The sequence below is a fragment of the Schistocerca nitens genome, chromosome 8 (assembly GCF_023898315.1).
Source record: "Schistocerca nitens isolate TAMUIC-IGC-003100 chromosome 8, iqSchNite1.1, whole genome shotgun sequence".
Classification (NCBI taxonomy): domain Eukaryota; kingdom Metazoa; phylum Arthropoda; class Insecta; order Orthoptera; family Acrididae; genus Schistocerca; species Schistocerca nitens.
The window spans coordinates 20,620,535-20,640,724 of NC_064621.1; positions in this window are offsets into that span (position 1 = coordinate 20,620,535).

Consider the following 20,190-nt stretch of genomic DNA (forward strand, 5'->3'; position numbering starts at 1 on the left):
TCTTTTGGCGGAAAACCAGGGCATCTCAGATATTCATAGGCGCTTGCAGAATGTCTACGGTGATCTGGCAGTGGACAAAAGCACGGTGAGTCGTTGGGCAAAGCGTGTGTCATCATCGCCGCAAGGTCAAGCAAGACTGTCTGATCTCCCGCGTGCGGGCCGGCCGTGCACAGCTGTGACTCCTGCAATGGCGGAGTGTGCGAACACACTCGTTCGAGATGATCGATGGATCACCATCAAACAACTCTGTTGGTAGTGCTGTCACAATTGTTCACCAGTTGGGATATTCAAAGGTTTGTTCCCGCTGGGTCCCTCGTTGTCTAACCGAACACCATAAAGAGCAAAGGAGAACCATCTGTGCGGAATTGCTTGCTCGTCATGTGGCTGAGGGTGACAATTTCTTGTCAAAGATTGTTACAGGTGATGAAACCATCACTTCGAACCTGAAACAAAATGGCAATCAATGGAGTGGCGCCACACCCACTCCCCTACCAAGAAAAAGTTTAAAGCCATACCCTCAGCCGGTAAAGTCATGGTTACAGTCTTCTGGGACGATGAAGGGGTTATTCTGTTCGATGTCCTTCCCCATGGTCAAATGATCAACTCTGAAGTGTATTGTGCTACTCTTCAGAAATTGAAGAAACGACTTCAGCATGTTCGTAGGCACAAAAATCTGAACGAACTTCTCCTTCTTCATGACAATGCATGACCTCACACAAGTCTTCGCACCCGAGAGGAGCTCACAAAACTTCAGTGGACTGTTCTTCCTCATGCACCCTACAGCCCCGATCTCGCACCGTCGGATTTCCATATGTTTGGCCCAATGAAGGACGCAATCCGTGGGAGGCACTACGCGGATGATGAAGAAGATATTGATGCAGTACGACGTTGGCTCTGACATCGACCAGTGGAATGGTACCGTGCAGGCATACAGGCCCTCATTTCAAGGTGGCGTAAGGCCGTAGCATTGAATGGAGATTACGTTGAAAAATAGTGTTGAGTAGCTAAAAGGTTGGGGAATAACCTGGTGTATTTCAATGCTGAATAAAACAACCCCTGTTTCAGAAAAAAAATGTGTTGCATTACTTATTGAACTGCCCTCGTACATATGTACCAACAATGTCATTGCCAGCAGTTGATTGCGTGATTCTGATAATGATCAGAATCACATAAGTCATTATGCATAAAACTCCACACCATACACCTTTTATTGGTTGGTTCCCCATTTGACAGTCTCTCCTGTTTCACATAGAAGTGATAGCATTCTCACCACGAGGAAATAGAATGGAGATTTGTAGACTGTCGTATGATCAATGGGTCTCTGAAATGTGTATCAGTACTTTTGCTCTGGCATTAGGGTACGATGTCACTGTGATAGCAAATGCCTGTCATGACAACCACTGCATCCACGTGGCCATTTGTGTCCACCTTGTGGACATGGACCTCCCTGTATGAATACTTGGTACTCATCTGTTGGCACACATTCCAATGCAGTTGTACAAATTTTGATGAGATTATTGTGTTGGTGAAACATTGTAAAGTTAAAATAATTTCACATCTTGTTCCTCCAACATATGCTCATCTCTTGTCCATTTCCACTTCTTCATCTCCCATGAAATATAGCTGCAGAAATTTCAGTGGGTGATCTGATGGTGGCAGCACTGAACCTGTCTTGTGATAAATCTGCTCCTGTCCTGTAAATGTAGTTGGAAATGTAAGCTGTTCAGTAACTGAAGAGATACTGAAAGATATAATTTGGAAGCAGGAATTATATTTTCTAATGCTTTGAAGGAAAAGCTTCAACTCTAATGTATCACCTGATGTGTAGTTGAGAAGTTCTTATGATGTAGGTTGCAGATAACAGATTCATTTATTTATTTAATCCTTTGACCATATGTAGTACAAAGTGCAAGATGATATTGGACTTAACTCTAGTCATTACAGAGAACAGTTTTCAAGATTATATGTTATAAATTGCAGAAGTTGCTGATCTATACATTTATGTAGTTCAAGTATCCAGTTACCGAACAAAAGCAGTAGTACTGTAGAGATTCTCTGGTAGACCTTTCAAAAGCATTAAATTCTGTATACATTTTTACCATTTGGCAACTTACTGAAAAGTTTAATTCCCATCAAGTGTGTAATGTTTTAGACATAAAACTAAGCCACTGGCTGGCTGCCACAGAGAGTAAGTGGGAGTTATTCACTTAAGGTGGCCAATATAAGCAGCCATGCCTCACAATTGTGAAGCCAACCATGTACATCATCTGGAAACACTGTAGGATGTGGAAGTGTGTGGAGGAAGTGCTGTCATTCTTCACAAACCATTATGGAGCCGTATGTGCTCATGGTCTATTGGTAAACGTCACACAATGTAGATATAACGTTACGAATTTCAGACCCCACAATGCATTATTTTAAAAAAAATTGTATTTTTGAGTGCCTGCTGAAGTTATGTCTGATGGAGCCTCAAAGATAATTCACTTCATTGTCTAACCCACAAGTAATAGCAAAAACATACAGAGAGAATTCTGCCAAACAGCTCATAGATCAGAACAGTTCACATTTGACAGTGGGTACTGCAGATACGCCAACCGCTGCCTAATACCAGGTGCCATTCGACTAGGCAAAAGCATTGCAGTGCTATTAGTGTATTATCAACTGCCATTGTCTTACTTGCAATTCTAGTTCTTATCTTGCAGTTAGATAATGGATTACACATGTTTGAAAGTTATGAACATTGATCAAGAGTCATAAAATAGAGTCGCAAGTGGAAAAAACCTAATATTTGAGACTATTGTGCACTACAGGTTTAGCAAAGGGGTGAAGGCAACAGACGCACCTTTGTATTCGGGGGCAAATGCTTTAGGAAAAACACATCAGAAAAGCATTTTCTTGTTTCCAACAAGATCATTCTGGTATGAATGATTTTACTGTCAGGAAGTCTCAATAACAGTCAAATGTGATGAAATGCGACCATTTAAAAATCATGTGACATTTGTACTGAAAGGTGAGGTTCAGAATTTGGGAGTAGGAGTACTGCACGCTCTAATTCAAAGCAACGAAAGTCTAAAGGATGACTGCTGCTGCAGTTTTGCTTGAACATCATCAGTTCGCTCATTGAGAATTCCAGTGCAGTATTGTTATTAGTGATGACTTATGATGTCTTTATGTTAACTTCTTCAGAACAAATTAATTGCTGAGTCCTAACAAAAGACATGCACTCCAGCAAGTGGTAGTCTGAGCATAATACGAGGGTCACTCCAAAAAAATGCACACTATTTTTTTTAAATCCATCTTTTATTCTACACGTTTGAAGTTGTACAGTGTGTAGATACATCCTTTAGGAACAATATTTTCATTTCTCCACATAATTTTCACCCCTCTCAACTGCCTTCCACCATCTTGGAACCAGCGCCTGTATACTTGCATGGTAAAATTCTGGACCAACCTGTTGGAGCCACTGTTTGGCAGCATGCACAAGGGAGTCATCATATTCAAACCTTGTTCCATGAAGAGAGTCCTTCAGTTCCCCAAAGAGATGACAGTCACATGGAGCCAGGTCAGGACTGTAAGGCAGATGTTTTGTGATCCCTTCCATGGTTTTTTGACTGACATGTGGCCGTGCATTGTCGTGCAACAACAAAACATCCTGCTTTTGCCAATGTGGTCAAGCATGACTCAGTCAAGCTTGAAGTTTCTTCAGTGTCGAGACATATGCATCAGAATTTATGGTGGTTCCACTTGGCATCATGTCCACAAGCAAGAGTCCTTCAGAATCGAAAAGCACCGTAACCATAACGTTTCCAGCAGGAGGTTTGGTTTTGAATTTTTTTTTTTCTTGGGTGAATTTGCATGATGCCACTCCACTGATTGCCTATTTGTCTCTGGTGAAAAATGATGGAGCCATGTTTTATCACCTGTCACAGTTCTTCCAAGAAATTCATCTCCACCGTTCTTGTACTGTTCCAAAAGTTCGCTGCATACCGTTTTTCTTGTTTCTTTGTGAGCCACTGTCAACATCCTGGGAACCCACCTGGCACAAACCTTTTTTAACGCCAACACTTTCAGTATTCTGCAAACACTTCCTTCCCCTATCCCAATGTAGCATGACAATTCGTTCACTGTGATGCGTCTGTCAGCAGTCACCAATTCGTTAACTCTCTGCACATTATCTGGTGTGTGTGCAGTACAAGGCCTGCTGCTGTGAGGACAATCCTCAATATCGCCATGCCCACTTTCATCATGTAACCTGCTTGCCCACCGACTAACTGTACTGCGATCGACAGCAGCTTCCAATCTCTTGTGGATGTTTCCCACTTTTTCGTTTTCACAGCACAGGAATTCTATGACAGCACATAGCTTCTGACGTACGTCAAGTGTAGCAGCCATCTTGAAAACATGCTGTGACGGTGCCACTCACAGAAACAGGTTGAACTAAGTCTGAAAACAAGCGGGAAGGATGTATCTACACACTGTAAAACTTTCACACATGCAGAATGAAAACTGTATTTTTACAAAAATAGTGTGCATTTCTTTTGGAGTGACCCTCGTACTTTGCAGCTAGTGGCTTGAAAAGGGTGTTGTGTGCTACGAACCCATGAATGTGCCTATCACAGATGGTATTTGTTGCCAACAACTAAGACATCTTTTGCTCACATGTAAGAAAACCTACAAAACTGTATCACTTGTTGCTGCTACAATGCACTCTTCTGATATCACAAACAAAGCCGTTCACGAATTTCTTTTAGTAGTCATCCCTCACACAATTATTTTTCTGTTCTTATAACCTCAAATGTTGACCATTCTTGCTTCTTACCAAAGAAGCATCAAGAAAATATCTTTCTGGACAAAATTACATTTCAAACTTGGTTTGATGACATCTTTATCTCAGATCCAGTAGAAATCTAAAGACGTGGAATTTCTAAACTACCAGAGCATTGTCAGACTGTTTTAGATAGTGTGAGATTGATGATTAATTTCTGTTGTATCTCAGGTGGTCACAACAGTAATTCATAGATTAGGAAGCAGGAGACAGAGCATGGTAGTTGGGTGCACTGTAGAATATCAACAGACAGTGCTGTAATTGAGAAGCAGTCATGTAGAACATAAAAGGCATTTCCAATCTCTGAATAGTCTTTGTCAACTCGACAGCAAACTATCTTTCTAGGTGCACTGGTTCTCGCAGACCTAACTAACTATGACATTGGCAGCTGCTGTCCCGTGGACCTGAGCTGTTGAACTGAGGAGACAAACTGCACTGCTGAACTAGTCCCCAAGTGCTCTCATTGTTGACCTTTATGCCAGTGCCGGAGAGGGCACTGGTGTCGTGTAGTCTTCCCAGACGAGGGATGTGCGGTGCCCAATTTACGTGCACTGCCACTGCCACTGCCACACTGGTGCCACCCCTCAGGAAGCACAGATAATGACGTTAGGGCTGGTGGGCTTTTGATGACCGGCGCACGAGGGGTGTCTTACGATGACACCACAATTTCTCTCTGATGTAAAATAATGGAAAAAGGCATTAGATCATACACTGTACTAATACAAATAAAATACTGATTACCTTGAAAATCATACATCAAAAATCTATTGTAATAAAACGCAAAGTATCTATAACACAAATGTGCTTATATTGTCATGAATTAGCAAGATATTACTCACATCAGGTTTCAAAACAGTGTATGTTTACTTCCTGTCTCATGTCACTCCCAGGTAGTTCATAAACAAAATAAATACAATTTCCATATTCATTTTCGATCTGACTGCCTGTAGCTATCACAAAACTGATAAAATCTGACCTTCCGCAAGTCCTGAAATGAGAGTGATCACATTACCTCAGAGCTACAGAATTTCTCGCTCCCTTATTGTCTCAGTGGTGGCTACGATAGCTACATTATAGCATTCCAATTTCCCTGTGGAGGTACTTCCGTGGACTCAAAGCCATAAATTGAAAACATTATCTCATATCTTATGTATAAATTGCTCAGTTTATGCAATGAAAATAACATACATAGATCAAGTGATCTGGTGTTCTGGGCACATTCTTGAGACTGTGGATCTCAGGATATTGAATTCCTTAACAATTTCCTAAATGGAATGTCCCACACTTCTGTCACATACTACCATTCCATATTCAAAAGAAGTCTGTTAATTGCTGCTGTGCGGCCTTAATCCGTTCAGAAAGCTTTAGCAGGATAACTCTGAGCCGTCCAGGAAGTAACTTGTTGTACACACAGTTTACCAAATATACCTTGTATTGCTGCCAAGATTCACTTACAGTACTAGCAGGAAGAATACCAGCAGATGTGTGTCCCTGAGTCAGCCACAATGTGACTACAGATTCCGTCTCCAAGATGCAGCTGCCACGAGTCAGAATAACAAAAGTATATGTCACAGAGTCTTATTCACATTTCTGTAACTAGATTTAGGCTCAAAAATGGCTCTGAGCACTATGGGACTTAAAATCTTAGGTCATCAGTCCCCTAGAACTTAGAACTAGTTAAACCTAACTAACCTAAGGACATCACACACATCCATGCCCGAGGCAGAATTCGAACCTGCGACCGTAACAGTCGCGCGGTTCCGGACTGCGCGCCTGGAACAGCGAGACCACTGCGGCCGGCACTAGATTTAGGGTTAGAGTGTAGTTACACTATGTGATCTTACAGGTACTCTATATCAGCTACCTCTGTAGTCATTAGACATCATGACATAGCAGAATGGGGTGCTCTGCAGAACTCACGGACTTCGAACAAGGTCAGGTGATTGGGTGTCACTTGCGCCATATGTCTGTACGCGAGATTTCCACTCTCCTAAACATCCCTAGGTCTACTGTTTCCAATGTGATAGTGAAGTGGAAACATGAAGGGACACGTAAAGCACAAAAGTGTACAGACCGACCTCGTCTGTTGACTGACAGAGACTGCCGACAGTTGAAGAGGGTCATAATATGTAATAGGCAGATATCTGTCCGGATCATCATACAGGAATTCCAAACTGCATCAGGATCCACTGCAAGTACTACGGCAGTTAGACGGGAGGTGAGAAAATGTGGGATTTTAGAATTTATGCCTCCCTGGTGTGTGAATATCTTTTGTGTTGCTATGGGCAACTACGACGCTATGTTTGACTTTATTCCGTATATTGAGCTTTATGTGTGTAATTCGTGTAGCTTACTTAATGTATTAATAAATTGTTCCAATCAGAAACCACCCGTAAATTACTCTGCTAAAAGGTTATGAGCCCAGAATTATAAATCAGCATCATATTCTAAAAAAAAATTACGAGATCACCGGCTTGGAAAAATTAGCAACAGCGCACGGTAATTTGGAACGACGTAATCGCTAAAATCATGGTGCCAGTAAGTACCACTTCATTGCCTATGATCGAAAAATTGATGGGAAGAGAAAACTACAGTACCTGACAGTTCGCTATGCAAACATATTTAGAATACAAACAATTGTGGGGATGCGTCACTGGCGAAGTACAGGATGCAACTAAAGTTTGTACATTTATTTTATTTTATTTTTTTATTTATTTATTTCTTACTCCAATGATCCAACTGTGATAAACTCACAAGGATATAGAGTGTGTCAGTGAACAACCAATACAAAGACAGTAGTAAAGCTGTCAATCAGGCAAAAGTAATACAACATGTTTGCTATACACATATGTGGTAAGAGTGACAGATTACACCAAACGTTACACATAGAAAGTGAAAACAAATTAAAAACCAGTGAAAATGTCTATGAATGTTACATGGGTATGGTACCTACATCATTGCTCGAACTTAAACTATGGTGTATCACACTCAAAATATATGGTCCACAGACCTAGGTGATTTTTTCATTGTGGCTAAAATACTCTTCTAAACTGTAAAATGACCTTTCCAGTAGAAATTGCTTCAGGTGCTCCCTAAAGGAGTAATGGTTATCAAATTTGTTTTTAATATCTGGAGGGAGAACATTAAAAACTTTTGCACCAGAGAACTGCGCACCCTTTTGCACCATGGTCAGGTTTTTACATTCATTGTGGAAATCATACTTTCTCCTGGTATCATATCCATGGTATTCACTATTTCTTTTATGAAACTCAGTATTTTTGCAGCAAGAGCCAAAATTATACTCTCTGTCCATCCGTTGATATATGTTCACTTCCAAGATACATCTACAGTAAAAGAAGTGTGGGACAAGCTAAAGCAAGTCTACGAAGATTCTGGTCTCTTCAGAAGGATAGGGTTATTAAAAACGTTACTGTCAACCAGACGTCAGTAGAAGAATGTGTGTCATAGATAATTTCCACATCACAAAAATTAAATGGCTTGAATTTTGAAGTTAAAGAAGAATAGATTCGGTGTATTCTGTTTGCAGGATTACCAGATGAATATAAGCCTATAGTTATGAGCTTAGAAAATTCAAATGTGCCGACCACAGGAGACTCCATAAAAAATAAATTACTGCAAGAAATAAACAATGAAGCTTGTAAGAAACAATCGATTAGCAATGCTGCTCTGCAAGTCAACAAGAAAAAGAGCAATGTAATATTAAAAAAGGGTCCCAGATGCGATAACTGCAACAGGTACAGGCATATGGCTAAAAACTGTCGCAGCAAGAAGAAAAACAATGTAAAAACTTCGGCCAAGACAGCAAGCTACCAGACGTTTCTCACAACAGCAGCTGCAGGTAAAGGTACACAGACAGAATGGTACATAGACTCAGGCGCATCAGCGCACATTCTTGTAATGATAGTAGTGTTGAAGCATTGACAGGTTCGCAAGTTTTAATAGCAAATAATGAAAACTTACCCGTAAAAGGTATAGGATCTTCATTTGTAGATGTTCTCACTGGTAACAAGAAAGCTAGAATCACAGTAGAGGATATTCTGTATATGCCTCAGCTAAGCACAAATCAACTGCCTGTTAGTAAAATAGGAGAAAAAGGTCATTCGATTTTATTTGACAAACAAGGCTGTCGTATTTACAATGCATGCAAAAATATGGTTGTTAGCACAGTCTAACGTAACAGTCACGACACTTCGCCTCGATTTTGTTGCCTACTGCACCAGCAGCGTGCCAAGCAGCCAGTAATTTAACCTGTTGAGTTTGGCGCGATCGTGTAAGTGAATAGTAGTTGTGTATTTTGGTTTGTAGTATAGTTTTTACAAATGGGAGCATAGTGTAGCACAATAAATTGCAGCAATAAAAAGAAGAAGATAGCACATCTGTCGTTTTTAAGGTTTCCTAAAGACCCTGAGAGGTACATACCACCATGTTACTAAACAGCATTGTCAGGATTCTCTTAAATCAATCAATCAATCAATCAGTCTCCTTATTCATCCGTTAACAATATACATTGTATGGATTTAGTCAATTACAATATAATTTCTTATCTTTCATTTGTTTCAAAAACTTGGATAATAAATACAAATATTTTATATTAGTGTATATAAATGATATTACTTTCCCATATTCAGATATTCTTCAATGCTATAAAAACTATGTGTTAGTAAAAATTGTTTAAGATCTACCTTGAATTTATGCAATTCTTTAATTTTCTTTGTTGTAGAAGGCAATGCACTGAAAAGTATTTTGGGCTGGTACTTAACACTTTTTTGGTAGAGTGCTCCTTTGTGGGTGTCTCTGTGAAAATCATCCCTGCTCCTTGTTTCATGGTTATGAACCTGATTATTTAATGTTGAAACTTCCTGGTGAGTTTTCAGAAAGCATACACATGCATAGATGTGTAAGCTAGGAAGAGTCATTATTTTAAATTCTTTAAATATTTCCCTGCATGACGCTCTGCAGGGAACCCCTTTCATTATTCTAATAGCCCTTTTTTGAAGTTTGAAAGCTTGATGTGCTGTACTTGTATTTCCCCAGAAGATCACACCATATCTAAGCAAACTGTTCATGTAAGCATAATAGGCACACAGCAATGATTTCAGTGTTGCAGCATTCCCAAAGCATTCTTAGCTCATAGCAGCATGTAATTAATTTTTTACTCAAAATTTCTAGATGCTTTTCCCATCTCACATGCTCATCCACCCATATACCGAGGAGTTTTGTGTATGGAGCTTTTGCAATAACATAGTTCCATAACTCAGCTCTTACTCCTCTTCTAGCTTTACTTTTAATATTATTGAAAGTCATCAATACTGTTTTATCCTTATTTATGATTAAAGCATTATCACTAAACCATTTTCCTGTCTCATTTATTGTCCTAGAGACACTTTGCTGTAGATCATCCTCAGTGTACACTTTTATAAAAATGCTAGTGTCATCAGCGAACATCACCGTTTCTGCAACTGTCAGATGGTTTGGCAAATCGTTTATGTACACCAAGAACAACAGCGAGCCTAACACAGAACCCTGGGTCACTCTATAGCTAGTTTTTTTTAAATCTGAAAGATACTCTTTGCCTTCATGACATATTTGTACTTTCTGTTGTCTATCAGAGAGATAAGACTTGAACCATTTGAAGGCAAGTCCCCGGACCCCATAACATTCTAGTTTCATAAGCAATAAGTCATGACTGATTAAATCAAATACTTTAGATACATCTAAGAATATTCGACAGCTTAATTCGTTCTTGTCCAAGGCATTTAGAACCATTTTCATGAATTGGAAGACTGCTGTTTCTGTGGATCTGTTCTTTCTAAACCCATTTTGAGTCTTAGTCAGTATTTTATTTTTATTCAGGAAGTCAGCCAGCCATTCATACATTACTCATTCAATTACTTTAGAGAAACCTGACAATAATGACACTGGCCTGCAATTATTTATGTCAGCTGTACTATCCTTTTCGTGAAGTGGCTTTATTATGGAGAGTTTTAGTTTTGATGGGAACACCCCTGTCCTTAAAGAAGTATAAATAATGTCAGTTAGGTGAGTATCTATACTGGTAGAACTATGTTTGATTACCTTGTCTGGAGTTCCATCAACACCACAAGACATTTTATTTTTTAGTTTATTAATAGCATTTGGAACTTCACATTCTGTTACTGGGTACAGAAACATTGTCTTTTCACAAATTGGTACTTTTATGTTTGTGTTGTTTGAATTGCACAGACTTTTAATTAGGTTCGGTGCTATTTTCACATAATGTTCATTGAATATATTGGCTACCTGTTGACCATCTTCTATCACTTTACCCTCACTTTTAATTTTGAAATTATGGGTCTTGGTTTTACATTTTCCTAAGCTATTGTTTATAACCTTCCAAATAGATTTTGATTTATTGCTTCCATTATTAATGTATGAATCGTTGCTTAGCCTTTTTGGTGCCTGTAAAACTTTCCTATAGACCCTTCTATATTTCCTATAGTATGGTTTTATTGTCATATTTATTTTAGCATGCCTGCTTAGTTTTCTAAGGGTGGTTGCTGATTTTTTAATCCCTTGTGTTACCCATGTGTTTGTCTTATCACTGACTTTAATTCTTTTTAACAGGAATGCTACATCGTAACAATATTTATAATCAGTCAGAAAACTGTCATACTTTTTGTCAGCATCATCAGTTTGTTCTATGCCCCACTGCACCCTTTTTAGCATGTGTTGCTTGCATGAATAAGTCTTCTTTGTACATATTTTTCAGTGACTGTGTATTTCTTATTGTTCTCATTCCTTATCATCATTTTTAAAGCCATATGGTTAGCCGGTATCTGTTACTTTAACACTGAACTCACAGCTTTGTTTGTTGGTAAATATCTGATCAAGTGTTGTTTCAGACCCATCCCCATATCTGGCAATTTCCTGCACTGTAGGTTGCCTGTTGTATGTGTTAAACAGATTTAATAATTGTACCTTGTTCTTATTACTTTTGTTAAAATTAATGTTAATGTAACCAAGAACTATTGTGCATTTTGACCTGCCTCTCAATTCATTTAAAAGATCTTCTATATAATATAATGGGGACCTATAGATGCATGCAGTGATAGTTTGGCAGTCTGTAAGTTCACAAATACAAAATTCAAAATCATTTTCTGTGCATTTCACCTTGCTAAGTTTTACCTCCTTAGATTTAACATTACTTCTAACATAGATGCATACACCTCCACATTTATAAGTTTCCCTGAAAAGCTAAATCAAAGTCTAGTATATTTGCTGCACAGATCTGAGTGTCCCGAAGCCAGTGCTCACTGACACACAGCACAGAAACCTCCTTAAGGTTACAGCTTAAAATTACTTCCAGCTCACACATTTTGTTGCCTAGTCCTTGTACATTCTAATACAGCACACTCAAACTACCTAGATTTGGTGCACAGATCACTTTAGTGTCCCCTTCAGGTTTTGACCAAGTCTGACACATTTCAGGCTTGGTCAGCTTTATACGTTTCCCTGAACTGGTTCTGAGTTTTGATACACATGTTCCAAATTGCTGATACAAGATAATTTGTTATTTACCATGCTAAGTATTTTTTGGGCCAGCAGTGTCTTTCCTATTCCACTTAGGCCTTGACCATGTCTTGTATGACAAGTTCTCGAGCAGTTACAATTGTCAGAGGGTTCATGGTTACAACTGATACATTCCTTAATATCAAAAAGCATTACATTTTTAAACTGTTTGCAAATTGTTTCAAAGTATATGTGTGGATGGATATGTGTGTGTGTGCGAGTGTATACCCATCCTTTTTTCCCCCTAAGGTAAGTCTTTCCGCTCCCGGGATTGGAATGACTCCTTACCATCTCCCTTAAAACCCACATCCTGTCGTCTTTCCCTCTCCTTCCCTCTTTCCTGAAGAGGCAACAGTTTGTTGCGAAAGCTTGAATTATGCGTGTATGTTTGTGTGTCTGTCGACCTGCCAGCACCTTCATTTGGTAAGTCACATCATCTTTGTTAAACATTCCACATGGGAAAAATATATCTAAAAACAAAGATGATGTGACTTACCGAACGAAAGCGCTGGCAGGTCGATAGACACACAAAAAAACACAAACACACACACAAAATTCAAGCTTTCGCAACAAACTGTTGCCTCATCAGGAAAGAGGGAAGGAGAGGGAAAGGCGAAAGGATGTGGGTTTTAAGGGAGTGGGTAAGGAGTCATTCCAATCCCGGGAGCGTAAAGACTTACCTTAGGGGGAAAAAAGGACGGGTATACACTCGCGCACACACACACACACACATATCCATCCACACATATACAGACACAAGCAGACATCTCACAAGCAGACATATTTAAAGGAGAGGGAAAGACGAAAGGATGTGGGTTTTAGGGAGAGGATAAGGAGTCATTCCAATCCCGGGAGCGGAAAGACTTACCTTAGGGGGAAAAAAGGACGGGTATACACTCGCACACACACTCATATCCATCCACACATATACAGTTTGTTGTGTCTGTATATGTGTGGATGGATATGAGTGTGTGTGCGAGTGTATACCCGTCCTTTTTTCCCCATAAGGTAAGTCTTTCCGCTCCCGGGATTGGAATGACTCCTTACCCTCTCCCTAAAACCCACATCCTTTCGTCTTTCCCTCTCCTTCCCTCTTTCCTGATGAGGCAACAGTTTGTTGCGAAAGCTTGAATTTTGTGTGTATGTTTGTGTTTGTTTGTGTGTCAATCGACGTGCCAGCGCTTTCGTTTGGTAAGTCACATCATCTTTGTTTTTTTAATATATATATATATATATATATATATATATATATATATATATATATATATATATAAAGAAAGATGATGAGACTTACCAAACAAAAGCGCTGGCAGGTCGATAAGACACACAAACAAACACAAATATACACACAAAATTCAAGCTTTCGCAACAAACTGTTGCCTCATCAGGAAAGAGGGAAGGAGAGGGAAAGACGAAAGGATGTGGGTTTTAAGGGAGAGGGTAAGGAGTCATTCCAATCCCGGGAGCGGAAAGACTTACCTTAGGGAGAAAAAAGGACAGGTATACACTCGCACACACACACATATCCATCCACACATACAGACACAAGCAGACATATTTAAAGATATGTCTTTAAGAGTCAGCACAAATTATTGTGGAGCACATACTTTCAGACCAAATGCTGGCAGATATGATGACAAAATCTCTGACAAAGCCAAGCCATCATCTGCTACTTCAAGGTTTTTGACTAAGAAAGTACATTTTTGTTGTGTGTGTGTGTGTGTGTGTGTGTGTGTGTGTATCTTTTTTGCAGGCCTAATTCTAGTTGGGGTGTGGGATTTTAAAATCTATGCCTCCCTGGTGTGTGAATATCTTTTGTGTTGCTTTGGGCAACTACGGACGCTATGTTTTATTTTATTCAGTGTATTGAGCTTTATGTGTGTAATTCATGTAGCTTGCTTAATGTATTAATAAATTGTTCCAATCAGAAACTGCCCATAAATTATTCTGCTAACAGAAAACTTGGATTTCATGGTCAAGTGACTGCTCATAAGCCACACATCACGCCGGTAAACGCCAAACGTCGTCTCACTGGTGACGACTGAACAGTGGAAAAACGTTGTGTGGAGTGATGAATCACAGTACACAATGTGGCGAACCAATGACAGAGTGTGGGTATGGCGAATGCCCGGTGAACATCATCTGCCAGCATGTCTAGTGCCAACAGTAAAATTCGAAGGCGGTGGTGTCATTGTGTAGTCATGTTTTTCATGGAAGAGGCTTGCACCCCTTGTTGTTTTGCATGACACTATCACAGCACAGGCCTATATTGATGTTTTAAGCACCTTCTTGCTTCCCACTGTTGAAGAGCAATTCGGGGATGGAGATTGCATCTTTCAACTCAATCGAGCACCTGTTCATAATGCACAGCCAATGGCAGAGTGGTTATACGACAAGAACATCCCTGTAATGGACTGGCCTGCACAAAGTCGTGACCTGAATCCTACAGAACACTTTTCGGATGTTCGTGCCAGGCCTCACCGAGTGACATCGATACCTCTCCCCAGAGTGGCGCTCCGTGAAGAACAGGCTGCCATTCCCCAAGAAACCTTCCAGCACCTGACTGAACGTATGCCTGTGAGAGTGGAAGCCGTCATCAAATCTAAGGGTGGGCTAACACCATATTGAATTCCTGCATTACCAATGGAGGGTGCCACAAACTTGTAAGTCATTTTCAGCCAGGTGTCCGGATACTTTTGATCACACAGTGTATAATAGTCAGATGCACCGACTGCAAATTAAGCACCATACATCAATAGCTGTTATGATTATTTGTGTTTTTCTTTCTTAATTATACTGAAAACTAAAATGCTCTTCACCAAACCTGATTCACATTTTTAGAGCATCTCCAGTGTTCATACTGTGAACGTTATGAGTAGGCAACACATTCTTATTTATAATTATAGATTTAGAAAATACTTTTCTTGAGATCCCCGTCATTGGCACTATACCCAAAAGAGAGGAATGAAGAGACAACATCGCATTGTTTGCTAAACGAGAACATCTGCATAGAGACCTCATAAGCTACGAATAATAAAGTTCCCATCAAGAAAGGATACTGTCCAGGAAACCACATGCCATGACGGAACATGTGCGCTCAAAAAGCCATTGAAAATTATGTCCCACAAATGTTCAATGGATTTCATGTCAAGCGATCTGGGTGACCAAATCATTCACTCGAATTTTCCAGAATGTTCTTCAAACCGATCACGAATGAATGTAACCGGTGATACGGCACATAGTCATCCGTAAAAATTCCATCATTGTTTGGGAACAAGAAGTCAATGAATGACTGCAAATGATCTCAAAAAAGTAGCCAAAAACAACCTATCCAGTCAATGACCGGTTCAGCTGGATTGGAGGTCCCAGTCCTTTCCATGTAAACACAGCCAACACCATTATGGAGCCACCACCAGCTTGCAAAGTGCCTCGTTGACAACCTGGGTCCACGGCTTCATGGCGTCTGCACCACACTCGAACCCTGCCATCAGCTCTTACAAATTGTAATCGGGACTTAACTGACCACACCATAGTTTTCCAGTCGTCTAAGGCCCAACTGATATGGTCACAAGCCCACAAGAGGTGCTGAAGGTGATATTGTGCTGTTAGCAAAGGCACTCGCATTAGCTGTCTACTGCCATAGCCGATTAATGCGAAAATTCGGCACACTGTCCTAATGGATATGTTCAAATCACAGGTCCCACACTGATTCCTGCAGTTATTTTACGCAGTGTTGCTTGTCCGTTAGCACTGACAGCTCTATGTAAACGCTGATGCATTGGTTAAGAGAAGGTCGTTGGCCCCTACATGTAATGCCCAAAATTTGGTATTCTGGGCACTCTCTTGAGAGTGCGGACCCAGGATATTTAATTCTCTAATGACTTCCGAAATGGAATGTCCCACCTATGTAGCTCCTACTGCAATTCCACATTCAGAGCCTGTTAATTCCTATTGTGTGGCCATAATGATGTCAGAAACGTTTCCACGTGGATCACCCGAGTACACGTAACAGCTGTGCCATTGCACTGCTCTTTTATACTTGGTGTAAGCAATACTACCGCCATCTGTGTGTGTGTGTGTGTGAGAGAGAGAGAATAGTGCTAAACCATGACCTTAGTGTATAGTTAAACAACTAATGCTCAGTATATTCCGGAATAGTGGAAGCAGGATTGCAGTGCACTTACTAGGCTACTTAACTAACAGTAATACATAAACTTTTGTAGTGACTATCATTTCAGTTGCATAACAGATTGCAATATTTTCAAAGGAACTATCTGCAGAATTAATGTGATTACCACAAGAATGACATCTGTGCCTTCATGGTGTTAATGAGACAGGTGCTTCGTATATTAGAGTGAATAGGTTGATGGGTGTTTCCCTTCAAATGTTAGCAGTTCTTGGTTCCACTCTCTGCTTGTTCTTGAGAGAAACCTGAGCTGGTGTAGCACAACGGATATTCCTGGTTGCATATCAGTGTATAGTGTATGCTCGGTTCACAGAGCAGGATGAAATACGTAAAGCTTAACCGGGGTTGTTGCTAATAAAAAGCGCCCGACGCCCCACGTTACATTTACATACGAAGTCAGCGCCAGAGTAAGTGCATCACCACTAACGTCATTCAATCCTAGTGGATAGCCTAACACCACCACATTCACTGAGCACCCATACCATACTGATCATAAGGTTCTTACTATATCATCTGCTAGCAACGATTTCAATATAACTGCTACTGATGCTTTGCCAAGGAAATAGAAAAGTGCCTTATGAATGAGAATTTCTATTTGCAGTATGATATTCAAAACAACAATAAGACGTTGACAAAAGGCAGCAAACTGCATATTCTTTACACATTTTCACCATTTCTTTCTGATCTTAATTGGTTTCTTGATAGTTGTGCACTAAACGGGTCCTTTTGGCTATCAGAATATTCGTATGGGCATTATAGAAATTTAATTGCTTCAACACTTGATTACCTTAACAAGTACTCGATTTTGTGTTGAATATGATTCTGAATGTGATGTTAATTTGACTTTCAGTCCGTTTCCTGACTACTTGCGGAATGATATATGGTCTTTTCTGACAATTGTGTTGTCTGTCCCCTGAATTCCGGAAGAGTTGTGGCCTCTAGCAGTCACCTGATGAATATAATATGCACAGAGATCTTCACTGTTGTAACAGGAATTCTCCTTTGCTGCATGTTCCCCATACCATACTAAGTAAAGTAACACAATGCTCATTCTGCTGAAAAACTGGATGTACACAGTTCCTTAATAAGAGTCTGTGAGCGGTAGCAACGCATGAAATGAAACAGTCCGAATGTGGTGCGAGATGCGACATACTAAAAAGGACGGCAAACACAAATAACCTTTGAGCAACAATCTGTACTCAAACCGCAGCCAACTCAAGGACCTCATCGGTTGGTATTTTCTTCCTGCTAACCGTACGGTATAAGGGTATCTTGGCAACAATGCAGAAAGCGTTTGTCAACTCTGTGAACAAAGAGTTACTTTCTACATGGCACAGAATAATCCGTCTGAATTCATTGATTTATTTGTATCATTTTCTCTGAATAATGTTCGTGGTTTACACATAAGATGTGAAGTGAAGTTATCAGTTTATGGTTTTGAGTCCAAGAAAGTGTTCCACTCAGAAATTGGAACTAATGAGAGAAGGTAACTGCAACAAGCAGAAGTGCTTTGTTGGCGCTGCACATTTTAACAATTTTGATCGAGATAACCTTACGCTGCAGTGTTCTTCTTCGGCACACCAGTGAACTTCCCCCATCAACCATGGACCTTGCCGTTGGTGGGGAGGCTTGCATGCCTCAGCGATACAGATGGCCGTACCGTAGGTGCAACCACAACGGAGGGGTATCTGTTGAGAGGCCAGACAAATGTGTGGTTCCGGAAGAGGGGCAGCAGCCTTTTCAGTAGTTGCAGGGGCAACAGTCTGGATGATTGACTGATCTGGCCTTGTAACATTAACCAAAACGGCCTTGCTGTGCTGGTACTGCGAACGGCTGAAAGCAAGGGGAAACTACAGCCGTAATTTTTCCCGAGGACATGCAGCTTTACTGTATGATTAAATGATGATGGCGTCCTCTAGGGTAAAATATTCCGGAGGTAAAATAGTCCCCCGTTCGGATCTCCGGGCGGGGACTACTCAAGACGACGTCGTTATCAGGAGAAAGAAAACTGGCATTCTACGGATCGGAGCGTGGAATGTCAGATCCCTTAATCGGGCAGGTAGGTTAGAAAATTTAAAAAGGGAAATGGATAGGTTAAAGTTAGATATAGTGGGAATTAGTGAAGTTCGGTGGCAGGACGAACAAGACTTGTGGTCAGGTGATTACAGAGTTATAAATACAAAATCAAATAGGGGTAGTGCAGGAGTAGGTTTAATAATGAATAAAAAAATAGGAGTGTGGGTTAGCTACTACAAACAGCATAGTGAACGCATTATTGTGGCCAAGATAGACACAAAGCCCATGCCTAGTACAGTAGTACAAGTTTATATGCCAACTAGCTCTGCAGATGATGAAGAAATTGATGAAATGTATGACGAGATAAAAGAAATTGTTCAGGTAGTGAAGGGAGACGAAAATTTAATAGTCATGGGTGACTGGAATTCGTCAGTAGGAAAAGGGAGAGAAGGAAACATAGTAGGTGAATATGGATTGGGGGGAAGAAATGAAAGAGGAAGCCGCCTTGTAGAATTTTGCACAGAGCATAACTTAATCATAGCTAACACTTGGTTCAAGAATCATAAAAGAAGGTTGTATACCTGGAAGAATCCTGGAGATACTAAAAGGTATCAGATAGATTATATAATGGTAAGACAGAGATTTAGGAACCAGGTTTTAAATTGTAAGACATTTCCAGGGGCAGATGTGGATTCTGACCACAATCTATTGGTTATGAACTGCAGATTGAAACTGAAGAAACTGCAAAAAGGTGGGAATTTAAGGAGATGGGACCTGGATAAACTGAAAGAACCAGAGGTTGTAGAGAGTTTCAGGGAGAGCATAAGGGAATAATTGACAGGAATGGGGGAAAGAAATACAGTAGAAGCATGGGTAGCTCTGAGGGATGAAGTAGTGAAGGCAGCAGAGGATCAAGTAGGTAAAAAGACGAGGGCTAATAGAAATCCTTGGGTAACAGAAGAAATATTGAATTTAGTTGATGAAAGGAGAAAATATAAAAATGCAGTAAATGAAGCAGGCAAAAAGGAATACAAACGTCTCAAAAATGAGATTGACAGGAAGTGCAAAATGGCTAAGCAGGGATGGCTAGAGGACAAATGTAAGGATGTAGAGGCTTGTCTCATTTGGTGTAAGATAGCTACTGCCTACAGGAAAATTAAAGAGACCTTTGGAGAGAAGAGAACCACTTGTATGAATATCAAGAGCTCAGATGGCAACCCAGTTCTAAGCAAAGAAGGGAAGGCAGAAAGGTGGAAGGAGTATATAGAGGGTTTATACAAGGGCGATGTACTTGAGGACAATATTATGGAAATGGAAGAGGATGTAGGTGAAGATGAAATGGGAGATAAGATACTGCGTGAAGAGTTTGACAGAGCACTGAAAGACCTGAGTCGAAACAAGGCCCCGGGAGTAGATAACATTCCATTAGAACTACTGACGGCCTTGGGAGAGCCAGTCATGTCAAAACTCTACCATCTGGTGAGCAAGATGTATGAGACAGGCGAAATACCCACAGACTTCAAGAAGAATATAATAATTCCAATCCCAAAGAAAGCAGGTGTTGACAGATGTGAAAATTTCCGAACTTTCAGTT